Raw genomic sequence first — 16,438 nt, 5'->3', positions numbered from 1 at the left:
TGTGTGAGAGTGACAGCTCTAGCCGGGGTGCTCGGCAGGGAGAAATCATCTACCCCTTCCTGAGACATACTATAAACAAAACAATTAATTAGTGTATGAAACCACCAAATTGTACTGGCAGGCAAATTGTACAACATGCGAGGCGGCTAGCTAATGTGTGGCCCGATGGGTGTTTGCCTCTGAAACGTTGAGGCGGGGTGTTGGCCTCGCGGGACCACTAACTGATGGCGACTGCCAAGACGGGGTAAATACCTATTGGGAAGCCTGTGACCCTATTGCCAGTACTCTAACCTAGGGGGAAGAAATTAAATGTATGGTAGAATACCATATGAGCAGGTGTATGTACCTGGTAGTATGACAAATTTCACAGGAAAAACCGTGTGGAGCAAATATATATATAAGCTTGACAGCCTGAAATGTGAGGATTGTCGGAAGGAAAACAGACTTGTAGCCTGTAGCAGCAATGTTTTTATGGTTTGCTGGCGTATGATTGAAAAATAAAATGTTGTGATATACCATGGGAATAGAAATGTGTTACCTAAAAATGATGTCATGGCTTTAATAAGACATCTGAGGGAGGCCGTGGCCTATGTATAAACAACATATGTGTTATATAATAATAGTGTGTAAGGGAAACATAAAATGTAAGTTTTATATATATATATATATATATATATATATATATATATATTACTGTGTAGAAAAGACGTATGATTGGTTGGATCAGTACGTGTGATTCAACCCGAGTATGCATGAAAAGGAATTATAGCCTTATGTGTCATAGTTAACAACAAAGAAATGAGGCCTGTAACGTAGGCTGTCAATTTTTTAAATGAAATGGATCATTTATGAAAACTCCTGGAAGCGTGGGAGTCCAATGAGTCCATACAGAATGAGTCCATACAGAAATGTTAGCTGGTTTCATGCACTTGATATGATAAGTGATACCTTTAAATAGCAATGAAAATAGTCTGTCTATTAAAACAAGCAACTATTTAACCGAATGTATATACATGAAATAATGAAATGTAACTCACGCACCAGATCTATGTGAATACATAGCAGAATAACCAAATCTAGTATGAAGGGAACCAAAAGTTAGCACGAATAGCTTAAACGTATGCATTTTAAATGCGAACAGCAAGCGTGCATGAATATAACATGAATAAGTGCTGAACGTAAAACACAACCGAAATGATAATCGTTAAATGTAGCAAGGGAAACAGTTGTGCGAAATGATCGCTTCTCTTAATACGCATGATTTAGCCGAACAAATTGTACGAAATGAAGTGTGTAATTGCGACTGTGCAGAAAAAACCGTAAAGCGAGGACCCGTGCTGTACCGTGCGCCGTGGGAACCGATCCTGGCGTGACAGGTAGGTCTTACTTACGGTTTAGGAGTCCCTGCGACACGATCTACGACGAAGACCCAGGTAAGAAGCTGGACGGACGGAAAAGGCCTGCAAGAGGATTCCTGCACACAGCTTGCCGCGGAGAAACTCGTGGGTAAGAAAACCAAGATGGCGTCTGAGAGAACCCGGAAGTGGATCCTCATTCAACGCTGACCTCGAACGGTAAGGAGCAAGGTAAGGGTGCCTTAAGCAAGTGCCTTAAGTAGGTTAGGAGTAGCAAACCAGCACCTCCCACAAATCCAGGCAAAATTGCCTTAATACATATATATATATATATATATATATATATATATATACATATATATATATAAATTTATATTAACAAACTTTTTACTGTTTTGAAACACTAATATTTATGTTCAGCGAAGTCTCCCGAGTATAACAGTACCCCCATGAACAGATTGTATAGTGTTTTTGAAAGTTACAGGGTCAAATATAAGGCTTGATTTTCCATTTTTTCACATTGAAATTTGCCAGATTGGTTATGTTGCCTTTGAGAGCGTATGGTACCCCCATGATGGCATACCATTTTCAAAAGAAGACAACCCATGTAAATGGGGTATGTTCAGTCATTTTTAGTAGCCACTTAGTCACAAACACTGGCCAAAGTTAGCATTAATAATAGTTTTTTTGCATTTTTAACACCCAAACAAATATAAATGCTAACTTTGGCCAGTGTTAGTGGCAACTAAAAAAGACTGGACATACCCCATATTATATACCCTGTGTTGTCTACTTTAAAAAAATATGTACATGTGAGGTGTGATTCAGAGATTTATGACAGATAACAGTATTAGAATGTCACTATTGATACATTTTAAAAACAGCAATGTTCTACTAGTACTTATAGCCCTATAACTTGCAAAAAAAAAAGGTAAGAACATGTTAACATTGGATATTTCTCAACTAAGGACAAAATGTAAAAACTATTTATCACAGGTGTTTTTTGGCGGTTGTAGAAGCGTAACAGATTTTTGGGGTCAAAGTTAGAAAAAAAAGTTAGAAAAAGTGTTTTTTTGGTTTCTTTTCATCAGATTTTATCATTTATTTTATAGTAAATTATATAATATTATGCAAATAATGGTATCTTTAGAAAGACCATTTCATAGTGAGAAGAGCTGTATATAATATGTGTCGGTACAGTAAATGAGTAAGAGGAAAATTACAGCTAAACACAAACACAGCAGAAATGTAAAAACAGCCCTGGTCCTTAACGGTAAGAAAATTGAAAAATGGCCTGGTCACTAAGGGGTTAACGGAGTTACAGAGAAGTTCCAGAATGGAGTGATGGATCCTTACTGAAAAAAAAAATGGATCATTTTCAAAACAAAGGTCCAGCTTTTTAAATAATCCACATGCATTTATTCTGATGAAGCTCATGTAAATGTTAATTAAATTGGGTGAAATTACTGTTAATTTTGTCAAATTAGTCTTGCGTGCAATTATATTTAACTAAAGTCTTGTGTAGCTATGCATTAATTTTACGTTTGACAGAAAAAAAATCATATTGGATTCAACATTGGTGGCAAAAAGGTTAACCATGTGCTTTAGCACCAAAGGTCTATACAGCCTCTCTACTATGCCATACATTCCTAAGAGCTGTTGTTTAAATATTTGCAGAGCAAACAAGTTATCCTCATGTGCTTGTTGGACCAAGGTCTATTTGTGCAGACAGCTGTTGCCATTCAGAAGTTGCCATCCACATTCAGAGCACGAAGGAGACTTCAAACGTCTGTTTACCTGGTGGAGGGACTGGGAGGGAAATCCTATAAACGGGAACAGAGATTATGTACGTGGAAATGCTAAGTATCAAAGGGTCAGTCTTTACTGGAGTTATGTTATCAAAATGTCAAAATAAAATAAATGCATAACTGAAAGTTAATGGCTTGCAGGTTTGACAGGTTCTTGAGATGTTCTTGCTGACATCTCAGGAGATGGGACTAGAAATATGAATTATGATGACATCAAATATGTATCAAAATATTATCCATATTTGCTGCATATAATTATCTATACAGAGAATATGAGAGTATATTTAATGAATTTCTTGGTAGATGAGATTGAGGATGATATAAGAGACCATCTCATGAATCCCCGGAAGAGACACATAATCATGCTGAATATCAATAAAATGTCCCTAGAAAAGTTTGAGTGTGATTATTGAATGTGTCAAATATCGAATTATAAGAATGATTGTGTGAGCACATTAGCAGTTATAGGGAAAACATACTTAAAAGCATACAAAATCAACTTACGAATTTAATTTATTGTGTTTGGTGTGGTTTCTTATAGCTGCCTATTATACATTTTAACATCTGTATGCTACATGTTGTATAAATTGGTGTTTGTACCAGTCGTTGATCACACAGTCTGTGGTCTGAAATTATCTCTAAGCATTCAGCATATTCACTTGAAATAATCTTAAGTAATTTTCACAGCAAGTGAGTGATTCATCTAATGTTTTGAACTTTTTGAGTTAAATGGAATATGAAATTAAAACATATTGAGAGCTCCCTTGATTGAATTTCTTTGATGAGATGTTACATGTTAATATGAAAGGTATTATAAGTATACACTATGTGAAAAGATTCAGGGTATTTTACATATGTAAATTATATTTAGAAATGTAGTTCTGTTAAAAAAGCTTTACGGAATTACGAGGAGAAATAGAGGTTATATTAAATGGAAAGTTAAGAGGTGTTATAAAATGAGCTTACATTGATCAGCCACAACAATAAAACCTCAAGCTTAATATTATGTCCCCTTTTTGCTGTTAAAACAGCTCTGATACATTGAGGCATAGTGTGAAGAGAATGGACTTTATTTTGACATTTTTTTCTGTATTTGTGTGTTTCCTCCATTTACTGTATGAATATTGGATATTAGTTCGGTAGTTTGAAACTACCGAACACCGACCACCCTCCTAGCTCATTAAGTTCAAAAGAACTGTCGATTAAGTGTTCCCTGGGTGGCCGCTGTTCGTATAGCCGAACGCCACGTGGAAAAGAAAATGTCGGCCATCTTGTTCGCACGAGGGGAGTCAGCGGGACTTGGTCGTCGAGTGTCTGGAACTAAAATCGGACACTCAACCTCACGAACCCACTTACCGAACAGCCAGAAGAGCGGCATTCGGTAGTTATGTTCGTGCAGACAAGGGGAACAATCGCTCCTATGAGCCAGGAGGATCTATTCGGTATTTTGCTCGTTTCTCGCCTTTTTCCTAATTGACCGACCGCACACGCTGAATTCGTGGAACTGTTTTGGGCAGGAGCCTTGTGTGTGGTCGGTAAAACATGACTTCCACACTTTTTAAGAACCCTGAACCGATCTGGGTGAAATTTGGATATGTTTGTCCCCCAGGGGCTATCAGGGGATATATATTTTGTGGGGATACCTTGTGGGGAAAGGGGTGTTCTAACTTTTGGGGAAACTTTGTGCCCTTCGCCTGGAGATAATTGATTTATTCCTTAACTTATCTAAATATCTCCCAGGCAGAGGGAAGTCGTGTATTAGTGCAAAACTGTATAATGATTGGCCAATGTATTTGTTTGCTGTGGGAGGTCCTCTTGCAGGAGGATTTCTCATAAAAGCCAGCCTGTTTTCAATAAAGATCATTCCTGTTACACCCTTCATGAAGTCTATGCTCATGTTTGGGGAATATTCTATTTGCTGGGGAGAATCGTCTTGGAAGCTGTATTCATCTCTACTATTCATCTACTCCCTGCTGTAGCTATAATCACTGATGCTCAGCTGTTGGGAAAGGAATAGAAGACCGCAGTACCATAACCACTGCAGGTCTTAACACATAGACTCCTCTGAATGTGTCCTATGGTATCTGGCAAAAAGATATCAGCAGCAGATAATTTAAATTCTGCAAGTAGCGAGGTGGGGCCTCCATGGATTGGATTTGTTGTTCCAGTAAATTCCACAGATGCTCAGTCAGATTTTGATCTGGGAAATTTGGACACCAAAGCAACATCTTGAACTCTTTGTCATGTTCCTCAAACCATTCCTGAACAATTTGTGCAGTGTGTCAAGGTACATTATCCTGCTGAAGGATTGCCAGGGAACATCATTGCCACCAGGGAACACCATTGCCATGAAGGGGTGTACATGGTCTGAAACAATCTCTAGGTGGTATGTGTCAAAGTAACATCCACATGAATGCTAGTACCCAAGGTTTCCCTGCAGAAAATTGCCCAGAGCATAACACTGCCTCTGCAATCCTGTCTTCTTCCCATAGTGCATCATGCTGCCATCTCTTTCCAGGGTAAATGACACTTGGCCATCTACCTGATCTAAAGGAAAATGTGATTCATCAAATCAAGCAACCTTCTTCCTTTGCTTCTATGGTCCAGTTCTGATGCTCATGACCCCATTGGAGTTGCATTTGATGGTGGACAAGGTTCATCGTGGGCACTCTAGTCCACCTGCAGCTATGCAGCACAACACACAGCAAACTGCAATTCACTGTGTGTTCTGACACATTTCTATCATGCAAAAGAAAGTACATAGGAGGGGCACTATTGAAGATCCAAGATAGTACCTGTGCTATGAGGATCGAAAAGTAATTAAAACAAATAAAGATCCAGCACTCAGTAATTTCAGGTGCAATGTGTGTTTTATTCAGCCATCCCATATGACAGGTGTGTCTTTATCAAGCCATGGCTGAATAAATGGTTGAATAAAGCACACATTGCACCTGACAGTACCGATCACTGGAGCTTTATTTTTTTTAATTACCTTTCTATCATGGACAGCATTTTGTTTTTTATGCAATTTGAGCTACAGTAGCTCTTCTGTGTGATCGGACCAGACAGACTAGCCTTCACTCCTTACATGCATCAACGAGCCTTGGGCACCCATGACCACCTGTCAGTGTTTTTTTTTTTTTAATTATTTTTTAGTTACAAGCATAGGAAAAATGGTTACACTATGCAACACATGCCTGTAAATATTTTTTCTGGTTATGCTGTGGCTGATGAGTCTATATAGAAAGTTAGGAGATGTTGGTTGATGTGATATTCAAAGATATGTGGAGTTCTAGATAGAAATTGCTTAAAGAGATAAGGGGAGATGTATGTACTTGTGATATTGAGGCACAGATGGCAATATATACAACTTTTCCAATAGTGATGACTGCACTCCTCGGACTTGTTGTAAAATCAAATGCTGCTTTATTAGATATAAATTAAAAAGATCGACGTTTCAGCCTCACTTTGGGCATTCTTCAGGAGCAGAAATTACACATTTGGTCCTGAAGAAAGCCCAGAGTGGGGCTGAAACGTCGATCTTTTTAATGTATATCTAATAAAGCAGCATTTGATTTTACAATAAATCCGAGGAGTGCAGTCAACACTATTGGAAAAGTTATATGATTCAGACAGATGACTTTGGCACCCGGCAACAGTAAGGAGAAAGTGTGAGTGCAAGGAACCTTTTTGTTTTATATATATATATATATATATATATATATATATATATATATATATATATATATAAAAAATAATTAAAGGAAGATTCTTTGTGGGATTTTTTCAAAACTAAAGTGAGAGTTAGAGAGAGATTTAATATTCAAATATAGGGGTGTTCCAGGTAGATTTCATATGGAAAAATAAAGTTTAAGTGGAGATCTTTTATGAAAACATAGAAATAAGAGGGTATTCGAGAGTTGTGATACAGAAAAATAGGAGGAGATTTAAGGAGATGTTATATGGAGAGACAAATGTGGAGACAGAAAAGAAATCTAAAAAATGTGTTGCCTTTAAAAGTTGTTAACAAAAATACATACTGTGGAAATTGAATGCAGCTAATATTAAACTAGTGCATCTGACAGGAATAAAAGTTTTTCTTTTGACTCTGGCACTAAAGGACAAGGTAGTTAATCAGTGCCTCAGTGTGGTGTTAAGAGAGTCTGCGGGATGCTCATACTGCACAGCCCTAAATCAATGTGTCTTCATCTCTTCAGCCTGGGAAAAATAAATCAGCTGCATGAGCTTAGGGGTAAAGAAGGAGAGACTCAGCATCTGCTGAAAGCTCACCATGGGGATCCTGGGATATGTCTAGTCTTGCTCCTCCGCAGGCTGGTGCTCTGAAAGACAAATAGGTTTCAACCAACTGGTAACCAGATGAAGACTGTAGGGGGTTACCACTGAAACCCTGTAATTGCAAGGCTGCTTGCTTTCAAAATAGGGGTTTGGATAGGAGAGTAATTTACTGACATAGTATGGATCAGCATTTCATTTGTGGGTCAGTAAGGTCAGTAGAACAGGTTCATTAGAAGAGAAAGCAAGCAATTTTGAAGGAAGGTGAATTTTAAGGGTTGGATCTGAATTTCTGCAATGGAATTTTACTGTACGTATTAACCCTGACTTGTTCAATTTTGCCATCTGCTTTCATGAAACAAAAAACAACGCATATTATTTTGATGGTTTCTCTACACAGGTGTCCATGGGATTTAGAAATTGCATAGTGAATGAATTGTGCACGAAAAAAAAAAGTTGCATACTGAATCAGAGTAAGCCTCCAACCTCCTACGGTTAAACTTGGAGCACAGCTTGAAGTTCTGAGTATCAATGAATTCACAGAAATCATACAAACATCTTCAGCAAATCTCAAGGATGCTCGGAGAGGGAATGTAAAAGGATATTTATGATCATGTTGAACTAATGTGTGCTTTAACTGCATGCTGCTGATTAAAATCACCTTATATATGTTGAAAGGAAGTGAATCCTGATGGTTTTTATTTTTGTGTGTTATTTTGTTGTTTTTCTTTTTTTTTTGGTAAGAGAAATTAAAGAAAAAAATATAGCTAATTGTCGACTTTTACTTCATGTTTATCTTCATTTAACTCTGCATACAGGCTGTGCCTTGTATTACATCCCTTTCTGTAATACATTTCTTTCTATTATGAACTTATGAATGATTTTTTCTAAAAAGAAAAAATAAATACATTGAAAACTGTATTTGAATCATTTAACCCCTCAAGGACACATGACATGTGTGACATGTCATGATTCCCTTTTAATCAAGAAGTTTGGTCCTTAAGGGGTTAAGACAGAATACCTGAGCTTAAAATTATATACACCCCAGTTACAATACAATTTTGTCTGGTTTTCCTAAATTTATAAATCAGTGTTTAATGAGTGATCCACTTCTATTGTCGCATTTCTCTCAGAAAAATATAAAGAAAACTTCTCTGGAAATTACATCATTAAAAAACACACTGAAAAACAAATATATCTTGTGTTAATCATTTGCACAAGATTTTCCAGGTTATTTCAAATGTATATTAAAGCTTTAGCCACCGACAACCCAATCCTGTTCCAGTTATCTCATGTACTGCATTGCAGAAGGAGATTTAGAAGCATTGTGTCTGTTTCTTATCATTCTGTGCTCCATCTGTGCTGACTGATGCAAGGCAGAGATTGACAGGAAGACAAGATGGAGGACACAAGTTTCATGATAGTTAAATGCAATGATGGGGATTTCTTTTTTTCAGAACTCACTTATTTCAGAACACGTATTTATTAAAACATAGGGAATAAGGAGGTGTGGACAGACTGCCTACACCATAAGTATATAAGTCTTCAACTTCAATTCTACTGAATGCCTCACAGTGTGAAACTCATAGAAAACTTGGTTAACTGATCACAATGAATACCTCATGTAAAAAAAATTGTAATACCGAACTCGTAGCCTGCAAATCTCTTGACATATCTATCCAGACAATGTTAATTTGAATTCTTTAAATTTTGCACACAGTGCAGAAACTGGCAGGAAAAATCCACTCTGACATTTAGGTAGTTGGTGAGTGAATATCTCAACCAGAAGAAAAAGGAGGGGAGATAATCAGTGTCTATGACCCCCTCAGGATGCCTCTATAAACTTACAAAATAAAGTGTCTTCTCTGGATCATGACCACTGAATCAACATCTGACTTTGTTGTATGCCAGAGGATATTTCCTAAGCGGCACTACATTTTTTTTAAAACGTTACTGCCAGTGTACAGAAGCTTGCAAATTGTTGATATGTGTCTCCCACATTCCCCAGGGACAGTGTTACCCTAGTACACTATTATACAATCAAGGACGTCTCACACAGGAAGCTAGAAAGAAAGCGGGAGCCCTAATGGGATGCTAAACACAGTATGCAGTTTTTCATAGATTACAGATATCCAATGCAGGAGAGGGTAGAAGTTATCCCTGTTAAAAAAAAAAAACAATATATACATATTGATATTTCCAACAAGGCTTTTCTCCTGTAATAACTCCTGGATAATGGCCAAAGCTATTGCAACATTGCCAAGAGGACAACACTAGATTTGTATTTTTCAACAAACTAAGACATGGCATCTCATGTGCAATCACTTGCTTTTTCCTATAGTAAGGTCCCACGCTTCCTCTTGGAGAATTCTTTTTGATTGAAATGCTATAATTGTTTATATTGTTCATATAAAATTTAAGGCAGCATGAAAGATTCCCAGGCACTCAAAGTGTGAAATCCGCAGGCAGATTTATTAAAACAAAACAGACAGCAACGTTTCGACCTACCAAGAGGTCTTTTTCAAAATTGACATAACTCCTAAATGGCAGTGAATTGAGCAGTGAGACTTCAGGGATATGCTCTATACATTAAAATAGCTTATTTTAGTAAAAGTAGTTTTTGTGACTCCTGTGTCCCTTTAATGTCTTATCTCACTCAGCAACCACAAACATAGGTCCCCATCTTTCCACTGATAAAACAACAAAACTATCCTCACTGCAAATGTTTTACTAAGCTAAGGCACTCCATTTAGAAGATGGTACTAACATTTATTACTTTAACATAAATGCACTCAATTCCCTGCATAAGGGGCAGTACAGTAAACCAAAAAAAGCCTACTGCCCTCCCCCCTGGCCTCCACTGCGCGGTGGGTGGGGGCCTTAAATCATAATGGGGGGGACCTACTGTCCTCCCCCCGCCCCCACCCATGAGCGTTGGGTGGGGGCCATAGAAATAACGAGGGGTGGGGACCTACTGTCCTCCCCCCCCACCCCTGCGCGGTGGGTGGGGGCCATAAAAATAATGAGGGGGGACCTACTGTCCTCCCCCCCGGCCCCACCCCTGCGTGGTGGGTGGGGGCCAAAAATGACAATGGGGAGGACCTACTGTCCCCGCCCGGCCCCTACCCCTGAGCGGTGGGTGGTGGCCCTAAAAAAAACAATAAGGGGGGGACCTACTGTCTCCCCCCCGGCCCCCACCCCTGAGCGGTGGGTGGGGGCCCTAAATAGAAATGGGGGGGACCCTAGTCACCCCCTCCCCCCAAAAAAAATAATTATCCCCCTACCTACCCCTCTCACCCTAAAAATAATGATGGGGGGACCTTTAACTAAGAACCTGTAAAAAAAATAGAAAAAAACGACTTACCATTCAATGTTTTCTTTCTTCTAAAATCTTTTTTCAGCCCCAAAAAAGGCCAAATAAAAAACCATAATAACCGACGCAATTAAAAATAAAATAAAAAATAATCCATCTTCACCCATGGAGGGCTCCGCGCAGACTGAGCTCTGCAGGGCAGGGGAAGGCTTATAAAACCTTGCCACGCCCTGCAATTAGGCTAAGAACACTCTGATTGGCTGGTTTAAGCCAATCAGAGTGCTCTTTGTCATTTTACAAAGCATGGGAAAATTCCAATGAACTTTCCCACGCTGTGTAAAATGGCACAGAGCACTGTGATTGGATGACTTGAAATCCATCCAATCACAGTGCTCTTATATAACAAACAATGTTGATCTTTTGACCAACATTCAAGTAGGGGAGCAATTGGAAAATAGTGATCACAATATGGTAATTTTTGAAATAAACTAAAAAAAGCGAAAGCACATGGGGTATACTAAAACATTTAATTAAAAAAAAGCCAATTTCAATAAGATTAGGGCAGCTCTACAACATATTGACTGGCATAAACACTGAGGATAAATGGAAACTATTCAAACAAATATTAGAAAGGTACATTTCTCAGTATGTACCATTGAGTAATAAATGTTAAAGAAACAAATTAGAACCAATATGGCTGAGTACAGAAGTAAAACAAGAGATTAAAAATAAGGACAGGGCATTTAAAGGACAAATCAGAGGCATCCTATATTAGATATAAGGAAGCCAATAATGCTTGCAAAAAGGTAATTAAAGTGGCTAAACTAGAAAATGAGAAATTGATAGCCAAAGAATGCAAAACCAACCCCAAAAACGTTTTTCCAGTACATTGTGACGAAAGTAACCTCGTCACTGGCTTTTGGAGGGGCCTTCTGGCCAGCCTCTTGCCTCAGGACTATGTGCCCTGCAATATACCTTGCCCAATGCACTTTAAAAGGCTCTCCACTCATGTGGTGTATGTACTTTTGTACTCCAGACAGAGACACCGACCGTTATCCCTAATTCTCTGGAACTGTATTAGGCATGGGACCATGTGCATGGTGGGTCAAAACTATGATCTATGATCTCCAGGAAATTCCTGAACCCTTGAACCGATCTGGGTGATTTTTGGATATGTTGTTCACCCAGATCAGGGCTATCAGGGGATATGTTGTGTTTTGGGGGTACGTATGAGACTTTATAAAATATGTTTTGTTTTTTTCTGCCTGGAGATAATTGAGTTACATAATGTACTTTATCCAATTATCTCCCATGCAGAGGGGATTGGTTTGTAAGCTTTGTGTCCCTGTCCTCCACAAGGTCCATGTGGGCATATACCTTGCTTGGGGACTTGCATAAAAGGCCTGCTGTGGCTTCCATTAAACACACTTGTTTTACCCTTCATGAAGTCTACGCTCATGTTTGGGGGATTGGAGAACTACATTCACTCTGGGGATTGCTATAAGCACTATACTCCCTTGGATTCTCTGAGCTCTTGTAAGTGCTATTCCTGCTTGACTCTCTGGAGGAAGAGAGGTTCACCCACTGGAACCTGGAGCCTTGTCGTAGGTCCAGGGTGGCTAGGAGATGTGAGATCCCTTCCAAGCTGCGGCTGTTGTGCGATCTGCAGTGCTTATGTTGTCTGGTGGAGTGCTTGGAGCCCTCGGTGAGCACAAGGAGCATCTGTCGGCGGAGGTACCCAACCGGGGTACAGGAAGCTCCGTTACATTTGGTGGAATCGGGATGGCTTCCTAGTGCAAGGAGCAGCATCCTGGAGACACCGGTAACGTGTGGATTTTACAAATTGAGGGCAACGCTAGCACTCGTGCAGTGCCCCTGTCTTCAGTGGAGCTCATCAGAATGGAGCGAGCTGGCCTGCCATCAGTATTCACACTCAGGGACAAGAGTGACCTCGAATGGAGGAGTATAGCCCGAGAGCACCGCTGGGAAGCTGCCCTGGAAGAGATCCAGTTTCAGTGAGGAGATGGACTCCCCGGTATATGGGACCAAGTAGCTCAACGGAGGCCGCTTCTGGGAGAGCAACCCAGGGCAGAGCAGGTAAGATGCCTGTGGAGCAGGAACTGATACTTGATAATTCCTACTGGGTGCTGTGGTGGCACACAGTACAGCAATATGCCTGGCTGTCGGAGGGTGCATCACTGGAAGGGAAGGACTACGGTGGCCCCGGCCTTGAGAAGGACAATGACTTCGGCAGTCCTACCCAGTCACGATACTGGGCCATTTATGTCCACCAAAATGCTGTGCTGCAGTATCCATCAGTCCTGGGGCTGGGATCTGACGTTGACAGTCTGGCTGAAATAGAGTGGGAAATCGAAAGAGACTATGTGGAGCTACTAGATGCAGTTCAGTCATCAGAGAGTGGCGCAGAACAGGAGAGCTGGGTGACAGACCTAGACCTGCCACCCTACAGCTAGGAAGAACCGGCCGAGGAACCCCCTGCTTCACTACCAGCTGCAGAAGTAGGGGACCTCATAGACCAGTCCTGGGAAGACCCCCAGGAGGCAGGTAGAGATGGGACCAAGGTCTCTCCAGCGACCCTACAGGGATGCTGGGCAGCAGGCTCAGATCCCCAACTACAGCCGGAGTTACTGCGAGTGGAGACGGTTGCTCTCACTCTCCAGCGGCAGTGCGCAACACATAGAGTGGAGACAGTCGGTCTCACACCCCAGCGGCCGAGCAATTTACAGGGAAAGGCAATCATCGGTCTCTCACCCGAGCAGCAGCAAGCAGGCCTGGGAGTGGAGATAGTCGGGCTCACTACCCTGCATCAGGCAGCGGCAGTGCATCTCACAGGGGGAGGAGACAACTGGTCTCTCTCCTCAGCAGCAGACAGTGTTACCGGGAGAGGAGATTGTTGGTCCCTCATCCACACATCAGGGAATAGAGATAGTCAGTCTCACTAAGCAGCACCAGGCAGTGTCACATGGAGAGGAGGTTGTCAGTCCCTCATCCCAGCAGCAGCAAGCAGCCCTGTGAGTGGAGATAGTCGGTCTCACTACAAAGCACCAGGCAGTGTCACAGGGAGAGGAGATTGTCGGTCCCTCATCTCAGCAGCAGCAAGCAGCCCTGGGAATGGAGATAGTCGGTCTCACTACCCAGCAACAGGCAGCATTACCGGGAGGCACGACAGTTGGTCCGACTCCCCAGCTGCAGCTTACTTTACAGTGAAAGGAGACAACCGGTCTCTCTCCCCAGCGGCAGCTAGAGACACCTTAGGAGGGGACAGTCAGTCCCCCTCTCCAATCACAGGGAAAGATGCGGGAAGTGGAGACGGGTGGTCCCACCCACCAGCCGCGGGGGCTGTGGTCCAGAGACAAGCCCCCTAGCATACTACTTCCCAGCAGTAGAGCTGGTATCCGGGCAGAGAGCAGTTGGCCTCTGCCACCCAGATGAGTCATAGGTAGCATAGATGAGTCATGGGTAGTAAAGCTACACAGATGAGTCATGGGTAGCATTATTCCAGGCAAATTCAGTCCAAGGTAGTAAGTCAGACCAGTGCCATTACTAAAACATTGCAAATATAGTTCCAGCGATTGGTTGGCCCTCTCAGCCACACCATTAGTTTGAGGATGGTATGAAGACGAAAATGATAATTCAATATCCAACTGTTTGTTAAGTGCTCTCCAAAATTGTGACACAAATTGGGAACCCCTGTCTTACATAATATTGTGTGGAATACCATGTAATCTGACAATTTCGTGTATAAATATATGAACCAGCTCTTGGGAAGAAGGTAACTTTTTGAGCAGAACAAAGTGTGCCATTTTAGAAAGCGATCAACCACCATTAGGATGGTGGCATAGCCTTTAGAAATCAGGAGTTCCACAATGATGTCCATAGACAAATGATACAATGGGACACTGGGTATAGGAAGTGGTTATAATAACCCACATGGTAATTTATGGGGAACCTTAGAAACCGCACAAACAGTGCAAGCCTCCACATATTCTCTGATGTCTTTTCTAAGAGAAGGCCACCAAAATGATCTGGAGACAGCGGTTACAGTCTTATTAACACCCGGATGTCCAGCTGTCATGTTATCGTGGAACACTCTTAGTACCTCCTTTCTTTCTAGCAACGGAATGAACAATCTATCTTGAGGTTTATCACTAGGTGTCTGAGACTGAGCCGCCATGATAGCACAAAGAAGAGAAGACAAGGAAAGGAAAGGACAGTAGAGGAAATGATACACTCAGGTGGAACCATAGGGGAGGTCTCTTGTTCTCGTTCTGTTTCTATGTCAAATTGCCTAGATAGGGCGTCAGCCTTAACGTTCTTAGGACCTGGTCTGTATGTGATGTTAAAGTTAAAGCATGACAAGAACAATGACCATCTAGCTTGTCTAGAAGACAGCCTTTTAGCATCTCCAATGTATGCCAAGTTTTTGTGATCAGTTATGATAAGGAGAGGATCATTGGAACCTTCCAAAAGATGTCGCCGTTCTTTCAGAGCTAGTATAATGGCCAACAATTTTCTCTTACCAATATCATAGTTACACTCCGCTGGTGACAATTTTCTAGAAAAGAACCCACAAGGATGCAAAGGGGTATCATGACTCTCAATCTGAGAAAGAACAGCCCCTACCCCTGTCTCAGAGGTTTCTACCTCTTGTATGAAGGGTTTGCTAGTGTCATGTTGTACCAATATGTCGTCAGAGTCTAATAATTTCTTAAGAAGCTCAAAAGCCTCTCTAGCTTCTTTAGACCGTATAGTACAGTTATCTCCCTTACGTGTCATATTGGTGATGGGGGCTATCACAGTAGAGAAACCTTTGAAGAATCTCCTATAGTAATTAGCAAACCCAATAAACCCTGAATTACTTTTTTTTTTTGCAGTGCAAATGAACATTACATGCAGGCTCGGGGTGCCCCAAGAGCAATCCTCAAGCGTTTCCCCTTGCTTAACATGCGGGGTATGAGAATATCTAGCACATTTTTTAAATATAAACAGGATGGTTCAGTGAAGCTTCAACAGTACAATAAGGTAAGTATTCATACAAGCTCAATCAGGTGTGGCTATTGCTATCTTCAGTACTGTGGATATACAGGTGAAATAGGTGTCATGTTTAACAAAGATTCAACTAGCTGATAAGCCTGGCTGTCTAATTGAGTTGTGCCTATGCGACTTTTCAATAGTAGCCCTCTCTAAATATTTATGCATAATATGTTTAGTCGTGGCGTTTGTGCAGGTCTCTAACGAGAATAGGTGCAAGATTATGTGTGAACATGTTATGTATCATATGTTAGGCAGTAATCTAATGTGCAGGTAGACCTGAAGCACAGAGGTAGCACAAAATAACTAAACCAGAAATAAACCAGAAATAAGCCATGGACAGGAGAATTCGGCCGCCTCTGATTGCATTCATGTGGGGAATTACAGTGAGGCTGGCATTAGTGAGTGCTGAGTGCGAGTCCCATCAGTGACAGCTGCCGCTTGCGGTCAGGTCTCCAGTGATGGTGCGGCTGCAAGAAGCTAGTCTGGGTTCAGCCTAAGCCCGAAGTAGGAAATCGAAAGTTCTGCACTTCGGGGGCTAGGGAGGCTGCAGCATTCAGGTGGTGAGCATCTCTCCCGCTCCAGGCCGTTTGGTAGGCCAGCATCCTCTTGCCACG

This window comes from Pelobates fuscus, chromosome 1, assembly GCF_036172605.1.
Source record: "Pelobates fuscus isolate aPelFus1 chromosome 1, aPelFus1.pri, whole genome shotgun sequence".
Taxonomy (NCBI): domain Eukaryota; kingdom Metazoa; phylum Chordata; class Amphibia; order Anura; family Pelobatidae; genus Pelobates; species Pelobates fuscus.
The sequence above is the reverse complement of the archived record's forward strand: the minus strand, read 5'-3'. Positions refer to the sequence as shown.